This window comes from Nycticebus coucang, chromosome X, assembly GCF_027406575.1.
Source record: "Nycticebus coucang isolate mNycCou1 chromosome X, mNycCou1.pri, whole genome shotgun sequence".
Classification (NCBI taxonomy): domain Eukaryota; kingdom Metazoa; phylum Chordata; class Mammalia; order Primates; family Lorisidae; genus Nycticebus; species Nycticebus coucang.
In genome coordinates this window covers 147,172,259-147,185,493 of record NC_069804.1, presented here as the reverse complement: position 1 = coordinate 147,185,493, position 13,235 = coordinate 147,172,259, and positions in this window count along the sequence as shown.

The following is a 13,235-nucleotide window of genomic DNA, read 5'->3' as shown; positions in this document are numbered from 1 at the left end:
AGAACATAGGATGCTTTATATCCATCTCACTGACAACTTTGGTCTATCTTGCAACTTTTCATTACTTGGCAGTTTGGGCTACAAGTTGACTCATTATTTAAGGATGGATCATTTGAAGTACTGGGATGGGGGAGGTGAATATCAATATTAGTATAGAAACACTTTATTTTTATTTTTAATTTATTTTGAGACAGAGTCACATTCCATCACCCTGGGTAGAGGGCTATGGCATCATCATAGCTCACAGCAACTAAAACTATGGGGCTCAAGCAATCCTCTTGCCTCAGCCTCCCATGTAGTAGCTGGTACTACAAGAGTGTGCCATCATGCCTGGCTAGTTTTTCTATTTTTGGTAGAGATGGGGGTCTCATTTTTTCTAGGGCTGGTCTTGAAATCCTGAGCTCAAGCAATTCACCCGCTTTTGACTTCAAGAGTACTATGATCATAGGCATGAGCCACCAAGCCTGGCCAGTAGTATAGTAACACTTTAAATCAGTGTTTTTCAACTTTTTTAATCTTCTGGCATACTTGAACCTATAATTAAACTTCTATGGCACACTTAAATTATATTGATAAAAAAAGAGTAAATAAATAATATATTTGGGTGGTGCCTGTGGCTCAAGGAGTAGGGCGCCGGTCCCATATGCCGGAGATGGCAGGTTCAAACCTAGCCCCGGCCAAAAACCAAAAAAAAAAAAAAAAAAAGAATATTTTTGCTGTGCTTTAGGCTTCTTTTGAAAATTAATCATCTTTAAAATTTTTCATGGCACACCTAAGATCCTCTCACAGGACTCCAGTGTGCAGCAGTACAACAGTAGAAAATCACTGCTTTAAATAATGGGGAAATTGATATTATTTAACAGCACTTGCATATTCAAAAATTTTGATGGAGGGCAGAGCAAAATGGTGGACTAGAGACAGCTCCTTTTTTTTTTTTTGAGACAGAACCTCAAGCTGTTACCCTGGGTAGAGTACTGTGGCATCACAGCTCACAGAAACCTCCAACTCTTGGGCTCAAGAGATTCTCTTGCCTCCACCTCTCAAGTAGCTGGGACTACAGGCGCCTGTCACAACACCTGGGTATTTTTTGGTTGTAGCCGTCATTATTGTTGGGTGGGCCTGGGCTGGATTGGAACCCGCCAGCTCAAGTATTTGTGGCTGGCACCTTAGCCACTTGAGCCACAGGCATCCAGCCTAGAGACAGCTCCTTTTCAGCTCTCCCTGATGAGATCAGTGAGAAAGGACTCCAGCCACCTCTGGCTGGTGGGGCCTGCCCAGAAACATTGCTTCCGAGGCACGGGGAGGTAGCAGGAAACTCTCAGATCCCAAGAGGTCAGGAGCAGAGGACAAACAGCACAGAAGGCGAGTACTTGCAGGCTGGGGTAGACCAGCCGGTTCAGCAGCAGTGGCAGTTTTCAGACAGAGAAGGTCTTTGCAGATTTTTCTTGGTGGAGGGGACCTGGGCACTTGGTGGAATTACCTTGGGAGAGCTTAGGCGACTGAGTGAGTGATCTTGAAAAGCATCCAGGAGGGGGCGGCACCTGTGGCTCAGTCGGTAAGGTGCCAGCCCCATATACCGAGGGTGGAGGGTTCAAACCCGGCCCCGGCCAAACTGCAACAAAAAAATAGCCGGGTGTTGTGGCAGGCACCTGTAGTCCCAGCTACTTGGGAGGCTGAGGCAAGAGAATCGCTTAAGCCCAGGAGTTGGAGGTTGCTGTGAGCCGTGTGATGCCATGGCACTCTACCTAGGGCCATAAAGTGAGACTCTGTCTCTACAAAAAAAAAAAAAAAAGAAAGAAAGAAAAGCATCCAGGAGTCAGGACTAAGCCACCAAGAGAAGCAGAACTCTCCTTTTTTTTTGGCTGATAGCAGGAGCAGCCACTGTGGGAAAGCTGCCTTGCAGGATCAGCCCTCAGGGTCCTAGTGAGAGGCTTGTCCTGGCACACCTGATAAGCGGGGCAGCAAACCATGGGGAGATTTGAGCAACACACACTTTCCTCAGAAGACCATTGTGTGGCCATCAACCTGCTAAATAGACACAGTTTGGAAAGGTCAAGGTGTGTCTATTTAGCAGGTTGATGAGAGCTTCAGCGTCCCAACCCTGTGGGGATTGAGGGTAATGAAATCACAAAGAGGGCTCAGCGCCCATAGCTCAGTGGTTAGGGCACCAGCCACATACAAAGGGGCTGGCAGGTTCAAACCCAGCCCGGGCCTGCTAAACAACAATGACAACAACAACAACAACAACAAAAATAGCCAGGTGTTGTGGTGGGTGCTTGTAGTCTCAGCTACTTGGGAGGCTGAGGCAAGAGAATTGCTTGAGCCCAAGAGTTTGGGGTTGCTGTGAGCAGTGATTGCAAAGCACTCTAATGAGGGTGACATAGTGAGATTCTGTGAAAGAAAAGAAAAGACAAGAAAAGAAAAGAAAGACAAGCACAAAGAGGGGACCAGGTCTTTTTGGCAAGAAAGAGGCTTCCAGCCTCCATCTTATACATCAGTATCAGTGTCATGATTAGCATCTCATACCACAGAAGATCAACTGATGGCAAGATATATATATTCCTTTAAAAAAAAAAAATTCAACTTTTTCCCCCTAGATTTTTCTTTTTCTTTCTTTTTTCTTTTGTAATTATTTTTCATTATTTCCTTCTTCAATATTAAGGGTTCTAATTTTCTTAGTTCTCTGCTCCTAATATTCTTCCTCCTCCAATTTTATCCTTTAAGGTTTTTGTTTGTTTGTTTTATTTTGACTTATACTATTTTTGTTTTTCTTCTCTATTTGATGGAGGTGGGTTCTTGTGTCTTCTCAGGCTGGTAAGGTCTTCTCCTGCCCTCAAGGGACCCTAACCCAGCACCCTAGAGACTGGGAATTGTGGGTGTGGGTCAAAGAACCCTACAAATGCCACTATTACTTCTGTTCCTATCATTCTATTCTGTTCCTCCTTTCTCACTCTTTCCTTTTACCCCTTTTCATTTTCTTTTCACTTTTATTAGCTTTTCTCCCTTCCTGCTCTTCACTTTTCTCTTCCTTTTGGTTTTATATGAATAGGGCACTTCGATAACTAAGGTCAGAGACAAGGTAACTTATAGAGGAGGAAGAAGTTAAAGGAAAAAGTAGGGTAAGGAAGCAGACAAGAAGAAAATACACATGAGGAAGAAACAACAGAAAAATCCAGGCAACATGAAAAATTAGACCAGAGCAATCCCTCATGAAGTAGTTACTGCAGAGGATTCCATCTGTAAAGAATGTTAGACATGACAGGGAATTTAAAATATGGGTGGTGGCTGGGCTCAAATGGCTAAGGTGCCGGCCAGATACACTTGAGCTGGCGGGTTCAAATCCATCCCAGGCAGGCCAAACAACAATGACAACTACAACCAAAAAATAGCCAGGCATTGTGGTGGGTATCTGTAATCACAGCTACTTGGGAGGCTGAGGCAAGAGAATTGATTTAAGTCCAAGAGTTGGAGGTTGCTGTGAGCTGTGATGCCACAACACTCTACTGAGGGCTACAGCTTGAGACTCTGTCTCAAAAAAATAAATAAATAAATAAAAATATGGGTGGTAAAACAATGAAGAAAATTGCTGAGAAAGTAGGTAATAACCAAAAGGAAATCTAAAAACAGAACCAAATAAGGGATGAAATATAAGAAAAATGTAGCGAGGATATAGCAGAGCTTAAGGAATTGAAGTAGTCAACCAGGAAACATAAAGATGCAGTAGAAGGTATCGATAATAGATTAGACCATGGAGAAGAAAGTATCTCAGATATTGAGGATGAAGCTCTTGAGGTAACACAGGCAGTTAAAGAGGCAAGAAAGTAGAGAGAGAAAAAAAAAAAAAGAAAGTAGAGAGAGAAAGCAGAAAGTTCACTGAGAGAATTATGGGACTTTGTGAAGTGTTCAAATGTATGAATGATAGGTATCACAGAAGGGTAAGAAGAATGCACCAGAGGAATGGAAGCCCTACTAGAGGATATCATAAATAAAAATTTCTTGAACAGATTAATATCAGGCACTGAGATTGAAGAAACAATAAAAAGTTACAAAAAAAAAAAGCCTGAGACCCAATGACTTCACTCCAGAATTCTGTCACAACTTCAAAGATGAGCTACTACCTATAATGCATAATCTATTCTTAAACATTGAGAAAGAATGAACCTTCCTCAATATGTTCTATGAAAAAAATATCACCTTAATTCCAAAACCAAGAAAGCATTCAAATCAAAAGAAGAACTACAGACAAATTTCACTAATGAATATCAACGCAAAAATAGTCAACAAAATCTTAGCTAATAGATTTTTGCTACACATTTAAAAAATGATACATCATGATCAAGTAGGCTTCCTCCAAGGGATGCAAGGTTGGATTAACATATGCAAATCTATAAATGTACCTCACTATATCAATAGAAGTAAAAACAAAGACCATATGATCGTCTTGATAGATATAGAAAAAGCGCTTGACAAAATTCAGCATCCTTTTCTAACAAGGACGCTTAAGAAAATAGACAGAGGGGATGGAGCAAGATGGCAGCTGAGTAACAGCTTCTTTGCAATTGGGCGTGGTGAGATTTGAGAGAAGACTCCAGGCACCTCTGGCTTGTGAGCTCTGCCCAGAAACATCCCTTTGGGGATGCAGGGAGCAGCAGGAGACTTCTGGACCCCAGGAGGGGGAAAAAATCAGTGGAGAAGTGCAAGTGGTTGCATTTGGTTTGAGGCTATGGCACCTGCCTTAGCTGTAGCTACAGCAACAGCAAGATTGCAGACAGCAAAGGCCTTCTCTGCAGGTGTTTTGGGTTTTGGATTTGGGCACTTGGTTGAATTACCTTGGGAGACCTTGGGCAAAAGTATGGGTGGCTTTAAGCATTGTCCAGGGTCTGGGACTGAGCCACTAAGGCTGAAGGGAGCTATCATTGTTCTACTGTGGGCCATGAAGACACTGTGGGAGAGCTGCCTTGCAGGCTCCACCCTCAGGGTCTCAGAGTGAAGACCAGGCTGGGAGACCCTGAACAAGTGATGTAATGACTGTGAACAGTGCTAAAGGCCAGGACTGAGATAGTGGGGAAGAGGGAAATTTTCAGTGTTCAGCAGTAGGAGAGCTGCCTTGCAGCCTCAGCCCTCAGGGGCATAAAGTGAGGCTGGTTTTGTTGCACCTGATAAGCGGACAGCCACTTCAGGAGAGATCCAAGCAACACATGCTTTCATGGGCAAGCCTCCGCTTAGCTAAGGTTAATGGTTTAAAGTGTCTTTTAAGTAGGTGGAGGAGAGACTCAGGTTCTCAACCCTGTGGGGTTTGAGGGCAAAGAAGTCAGCAGAGGCCTCCAGTATCCATCTTATACAGCTGTATCAGCATGTGATTAGCATCTCATACCCCAGAAGATCATGTGTTGCTCAGACAATATTAAGCAAAATATATATACTGCTTCATTTTTGTTTTTTTCCTTTCTTTTATTTCAACTTTTCCCCCCAGACTATTCTTTTTCTTTCTTTTCTTTCATTTTTCTAGTGTAAATACAATTTTCCATTGTTGTCTTCTTTAATAATAAGAACTTCAATTTGGCTAGTTTTACTGCCCCTATTATTTGTTTTTTTACCTAGTTTTATCTTACAAGGTTTTTTTGCTTGTTTACTTTGGTTTGATTTACACTATTTTTGTTTTTCCTCTCCATTTGGTAGAGGTAGGGTACCATGTCTGCTCAGGCTGGCAAATTGCTGCTGACCTCAAGGGAACCATCCAAACCAGCACCCCCATAAGTTGGGGGTTTTTAAGGTATGGGTCAAAATACCCTACTGTACACCTTTATTACTCCTGTACCCTTCTTTCTGTGCCTCTCTTCTTTTTGTCAATCCTCCCTTTTACTCACCCCCTCTCCTTTTTCTTTTTCCTTTTTTAAAATATTTTTTTCCTTCTTGCTCTTTAATCTTCTCATCCTTCTAGTCCTGTACCAAAAGGACTCATCAACACCGTAGGTCAGAAGCACAGTAACTTAAAGAGCAAGAGGAAGTGAAAGGAAAGCTAGGGCAAGGAAACAGACAAAAGAAAATACTCATGAGGAAGAAATAGCAGAAAAATCCATGCAACATGAAAATCCAGACCAGAGCAACCCTCCCAAGGGACCAAGAGGTAGCTACTGCAGAGGATTACACCTAGAAAGAAATGTTAGAAAGCTGGGTTGAGAGGGCAAAAGAAAAAAAAAAAAAAAGAAATGTTAGAAATGACAGAAGGAGAATTTAAAATACAGATGATAAAACAATGAAAGAAATTGCTGCGAAAATGGAAAATAACCAAAAGGAAATCCAAAATCCAAAAAGAGAATAAAATAGGAGATGAACAATATGAAGAATATAGAAAGGATATAGCAGAGCTAAAGGAATTGAAGCAGTCAATTAGGGAACTTAAAGATGCATTAGAAAATATCAATAACATATTAGACCACGCTGAAGAAAGAATCTCAGAGGTACAAGACAAAGCTCTTGAGATAACTCAGATAGTTAAAGAGGCCAAAAAAAAGAGAGAGAAAACAGAATGTTCACTGCAAGAATGATGGGAATTATGAAGCTTTCAAACATTTGAGTTATAGGTCTCCCAGATGGGAAGAAGAATGCCCCAGAAGAATGGAAGCCATACTAGAGAATATTATAAATGAAAATTTCCCAAATACCACCAAGAATCTGATACAATACTTTCAGGGGGATATCAGATCCCAGGTTGCCACAACTCAAATAGAGCTTCTCCAAGACACATTATCATGAACCTGTCCAAAGTCAAGAGAAAAGAAAAGATTCTATAAGCTTCCATGGGTAAGTGCCAAGTAATATACAAGGGTAAATCCATCAGGGTGGCTGTAGACTTCTCTAATGAAACTTTTCAAGCCAGAAGACAATGGTCATATAAATTTAATCTACTTAAACAAAACAATTTCCAGCCCAGAATTCTATATCCTGCTAAGCTAAGCTTTAAAACTGACAAGAGAAATCAAATATTTTACTGACATGTAAACACGGAAGAAGTTTGCCACAATTAGACCAGCTCTACAGGAAATACTTTGACCTGTTCTACACACTGACCATCACAATGGACAAATAAAGTAAGCATGCAAAAATTAAAGGACAGAACCTAGCTTCCACAATATTTCAAAAGACAAAACTAAGCAATAGACTTTACAAAATAAGATGAATACAACACCACCACACTTATCATTATCTCAATAAATATTAATAGCTTGAATTCCCCCACTGAAGAGGCATAGAGTGGATGATTGATAAGAAAACAGAAGCCATCTATTTGCTGTCTGCAGGGAAACCCACCTAGCCTCAAAAAATCAAATTAATACTCAGAGTTAAGGGTTGGAAGACAATTTTTCAGGCAAACAGAATTCAGAAGACAAGAGGGGTTGCAATCTTACTTTCAGATACAAGTGGATTTAAAGCAACTAAAGCTTTAAATGGACACTTCATATTGGTCAAGGGAAAAATACAACAAGAAGACATTTCAATTCTAAATATTTATGCACTCAACTTTAATAATCCCAGTTTCCTAAAACAGACCTTAATTAGTCTGAGCAATATGATATCCCATAACACCATAATTTCAGGAAATGTTAACACTCCTCTTACAGAGCTGGAAAGATCCTCTAAACATAAACTAAACAAAGATACAAGGGACTTAATTGTAATCCTAGAACAACTGTGTTTGATAGATGTATATAGAACACTCCATCCCAAAGCTAAGGAATATACGCTCTTCTCATTGGTCCATGGAACATTCTCAAAAATTGATCATATCCTAGGACACAAAACAAACCCAAAAGAATCAAAATAATTGAAATTTTACCTTGTATCTTCACAGAACACAAGTCATTCAAGGTGGAACTCAACTCCAAGAAAAACATTCATCCCAAACAAAGGCATGGAATTTAAACAACCTTATGCTGAATGACAATTGGGTGCAGGAAGACATAAAAGAGGAAATCATTCACTTCCTTGAGCATAACAACAATGAAGATACAAGCTACCAAAACTTATGCGATAAAGCAAAAGCAGTCCTGAGAGGAAAATTTATCACATTAGATGCCTATGTCTGAGAAACAGAAAGAGCACATCCACAAACTCACATGCCATCTTACGAAATTGTAAATAGAAAAACAATCTAAGCCTAAACCCAGCATAATAAAATGAATATCTAAAATTAAATCAGAGATTAATGAAATTAAAAACAAAAGAATCAGAAAATTAATGAAACAAAATAAGTAAAACAGATAAACCTTTGGCCAGACTAACTAGCAATAGGAAAGTAAAATATCTCATAACCTCAATCAGAAATGCTAAAGGGGAAATAACAACAGATGCCACAGAGATACAAGAGATTATCTCTGAATACTACAAGAAACTCTATGCTCAGAAATTTGACAATGTGAAGGAAATGGATCAATACTTGGAATCACACCCTCCGCCTATACTTAGCCAGGAAGAAATAGATCTCCTGTGCAGACCAATTTCAAACACTGAGATCAAAGAAACCATTAAAAAATCTCCCAGCAAAAATATTCCTTGATCCAGATGGCTTCACACCAGAATTCTACCAAACCTTCAAAGAAAAGCTTATTCTCATACTACAGAAACTATTCCAAAAAACTGAGGAGGAAGGAATCTTCCCCAACATGTTCTACAAAGCAAACATTACCCTGAAACCAAAACCAGGAAAAGATCCAAATAAAAGGAAAACTTCAGACCAATTTCACTAATGAATATGGATGCAAAAATTCTCAACCAAATTCTAGACAATAGATTATAGCTTCTCATCAAAAAAGTCATACCTCATGATCAAGTAGGGATGTAAGACTGGTTTAACATACACAAGTCCTTAAACATTATTCACTATATCAACAGAAGCAAAAACAAAAACCATATGATCCTCTTAATTGATTCAGTAAAAGCATTCAAAAAAATCAAGCATCCTTTTCTAATTAGAACACTGAAGAGTATAGGTATAGGTGGCACATTTCTTAAACTGATCAAAGCTATCTATGATAAACCCACAGCCAATCTTTCACTGAATGGAGTAAAACAGAAAGCTTTTCCACTTAGATCTGGAACTAGGCAAAGTTGTCCTCTATCGCCACTACTATTCAACATAGGGCTGGAAGTTCTAGCCAATACTGTCAGGCAAGAGGAGGAAACAAAGGGCATCCAAATGGAAGCAGAGGAGGTCAAACTCTCCGTTTTTGCTGATGATATGATCTTATACTTAGAGAACCCCAAAGGCTCAACCACAAGACTCCTGAAAGTCATGATAAAAATAGAGTAATGTCTCAGTATATAAAAACAATGTCCACAAGTCTGTAGCCTTTGTATACGCCAAGAACAGCCAAGATGAAAAGCTAATTATGGACACAACCCCTTTCACCATAGCTTCAAAGAAAATGAAATAACTAGGAATATACCTAACAAAAGAGGTGAAGGAAACTCTATAAAGAAAATTATGAAACCCAAAGAAAAGAAATAGTAGAGGATATTAACAAATGGAATAACATACCTTGCTCATGGCTGTGAAGAATCAACATTGTTAAAATGTCTATACTTCCCAAAACAATCTACCGATTCAATGCCATCCCAATTAAAATACCAACATCATACTTCCAAGACTTGGAAGAAATAATTCTGCATTTTGTATGGAACCAGAAACAAACCCATATAACTAAGGCAGTTCTTAGTAATAAAAACAAAGCTGGGGGCATCAGCATACCAGAATTTAGGCTGTGCTACAAGGCCATACTGGTCAAAACAGCATGGTATTGGCACAAAAATAGAGACATAGACATTTGGAATCGAATAGAAAACAAGGAAATGAAACTAACATCTTACAGCCACCTAATCTTCGATAAACCAAACAAGAACATACACTGGGGAAAAGAATTCCTATTCAATAAATGGTTCTGGGAGAACTGGATATCCAAATGTAAAAGACTGAAACTGAACCTGTACCTTTCTCCACTCAGGAAAATTGATTCAAGATGGATAAAAGACTTATATTTAAGGCATGAAACGATAAAAATTCTTAAAAAAAGCATAGGAAAAGCAATGGAAGATATCGGCCTGGGGAAAGACTTTATGAAGAAGATTTCCGTGGCAATTGCAACAACAACAAAAATAAACAAATGGGACTTAATTATACTGATAAGCTTCTGCACAGCTAAGGAGATAACAACCAAAGCAAATAGACAACCTACACAATGGTAAAGGATATTGGCATATTTTGAATCGTACAAAAGCTTAATAACTAGGATCTACAGAGAACTCAAATTAATCCATAAGAAAAAAGCCAACAATCCCATATATCAATGGGCAAGAGAGATGAATAGAACCTTTTCTAAAGAAGACAGATGAATGGCTAACAAACTTATGAAACAAATGCTCATTGTCCCTATTGAGAGAAATGCAAGTCAAAACCACCCTGGGATATCTAAACCCAATGAGAATGGCCCACATCACAAAATCTCAAAACTGCAGATGCTGGTATGGATGTGGAGAGAAGGGAACACTTTTACACTGCTGGGGGGACTGTAAATTAATGCATCCTTTTTGGAAGGAAGTATGGCAAAACCTCAAAGAACTCCAGCTAGACCTCCTATTTGATCCTGAAATTCCATTACCGGGCATCTACTCAGAAGAAAAAAAAAATCCTTTTATCATAATGACACTTGTACTAGACTGTATATTGCAGCTTAATATACAATCACCAAAATGTGGAAATAGCCTAAATGCCCACCACCCTAGGAATGGATTAATTAGCTGTGGTATATGTATACCACAGAATACTATTCATCCATTTAAAAAGATGGAGACTTTACATCTTTTGTATTAACCTGGATGGAAGTGGAACACGTTCTTCTTAGTAAAGCATCACAAGAATGGAGAAGCAAGAATCCCATGTAGTGAATTCTGATATGAGGGCAATTAATAACCTAGTACATGGTTGGCAGTGGGGAAGGGGAGAGCAGAGTGAGTGAAGGAGAGAAGGCGGGAAGGGAAAGGGAGAGTAAGGAGAGGGAAGGAGGGAGGTGGGTGGGATAAGGGAAGAGTAGAGATAGGGAAGAAGGCAGAGTGGTAGGGGGTCACGGTGTGTGACACACCTTTTTGTGGCAGGACATAATCATAAGAGGGACTTTACCTAAGAAATGCAATCATTGTAATGTGGTTCTTTGTACCTTCAGTGAATCCCCAACAATAACAATAAAGACAATTGTCAGAGAAGGTACACTTCTTATGCTGGTTGAACCATCTATGACAAATCCACAGCTAAAATCATAGGTGTATGTGTGTGTATAAATACCTTTCTTTAAAGTAGTAATGCTATGCTTTTAATTTGGTGGGATGGAAATGTATGATGAGTATTTCTGTTGGAAAGTAAGGTTATGATCTATGTTTCCACTAATGTTTCAAATGGGATGTCTCCAAAATGAGTTTTGGGAGACTTTTCTACAACAATACAGAGCTATAGATTTGTCATCAATATGTTTACTTTTACTGGTTGTATATTTTATTACAATTTATAGTTTTCACAGGGCCTTACGCTTTTTTAAAAAGTAAAAGAGAATTTTTTGGTAAAATATGTATATAAGCCCTTTTACTGGATCTTCTTAAATTTGTTTATTAAAGGATGAGAAGGAAACAAAAAAATCAAATGTATAATGTTACATCTATGTAAAATTTAATCTTTTATTAAATTTAATCTTTATTCTTTTAATAGAAAAAAAATAAAATCATACTGAATGGAGTAAAACTGAAAGCTTTTCTACTTAGAACTGGAACCAAATAAGGATATCCATTATTGCCACTATTATTGAACATTGTCCTGGAAGTTCTAGCCAGTGCAATCAAGCAAGAGAAGGATATAAAGGACATCCAAATAGGGGCAGAGGAGGACAAACTCTCCCTCTTTGCTAGCAATATGATATTATACTTTGAAATCCCTGGAGACTCAACCACAAAACTCCTGGAAGTGTTCAGGAAATACAGTAATGTCTCAGGGTATAAAATTAATGTCCACAAATCAGTAGATTTTGTATATGCCAATAATGGCCAAGTTGAGTAGAATATCAATGAAACAACTCCCTTCACAGTAGCCTCAAAGAAAATGAAATACTTAGGAATATACTTATCAAAGGAGATGATGGATCTTTACCAAGAGAATTATGAAATACTAATAAAAGAAATTGCAGCAGACATTAACAAATAAAATAACATACCATACTCATGGCTGGGAAGAATCAACGTTGTTAAAATGTCTAGCCTACCCAAACCAATCTAGAGATTCAATATAATCCCTATTAAAATACCAATATCATAGTTTGAAGAACTGAAAAAAAGTAGTATTTCATTTTGTATGGAACCAGAAAAAAACCCTATATAGCCAAGGCTATTCTTAGTAGTAAAAACAAAGCTAGCAGCATCACTCTACCAAATTTCAGGCTATATTACAAGTCCACAGTAATAAAAATAGCACAGTGTTGGCACAAAAAATAGAGATAGACATATGGAGCATAAAAAAACCCAAGAGATGAAACCAGTCTCTAGTTGCCATTTGATCTTTGAGAAACAAAATAAAAGCATTCAGTGGGGGAAAAAATCTGTATTCAACAAATGTTGCTGAGAGAACTGGATAACCACATGTAAAATACTGGACCTAGACCCACATCTTTGACCACTTACAAAAATTAGCTCAATATGGAGAAAAGACTTAAATCAAAGATATAAAATGACAAAAATATTAGAAGAAAGTGTGGAAAAAAACTTTTGATGACCTTGGACTGGGGAAAGATTTTATGACAGACTTCAGTGGCAATTGCAAAAACAAAAATAAACAAAAGTCTCAAAACTGCAGATGCTGGCATGGATGTGGAGAGAAGAGAACACTTTTACACTGCTGGTGGGACTGCAAACTAATACAACCTTTTTGGAAGGCAACCTAGAGAACCCTCAAAGAACTCAAGCTAGGCTCAGTGCCTGTGGCTCAAGTGGCTAAGGCACCAGCCACATATAACTGATCTGGCGGGTTCAAATCCAGCACAGGCACGCCAAACAACAATGATGGCTGCAACCAAAAAAAAAAACAAAAAACAAAAAAATAGCTGGGTGTTATGGCGGGCGCCTGTAGTCCCAGCTACTTGGAAGGTGGAGGCAGGCGAATTGCTTGAGCCCAGGAGTTAGAGGTTGCTGTGAGCTTTGATGCC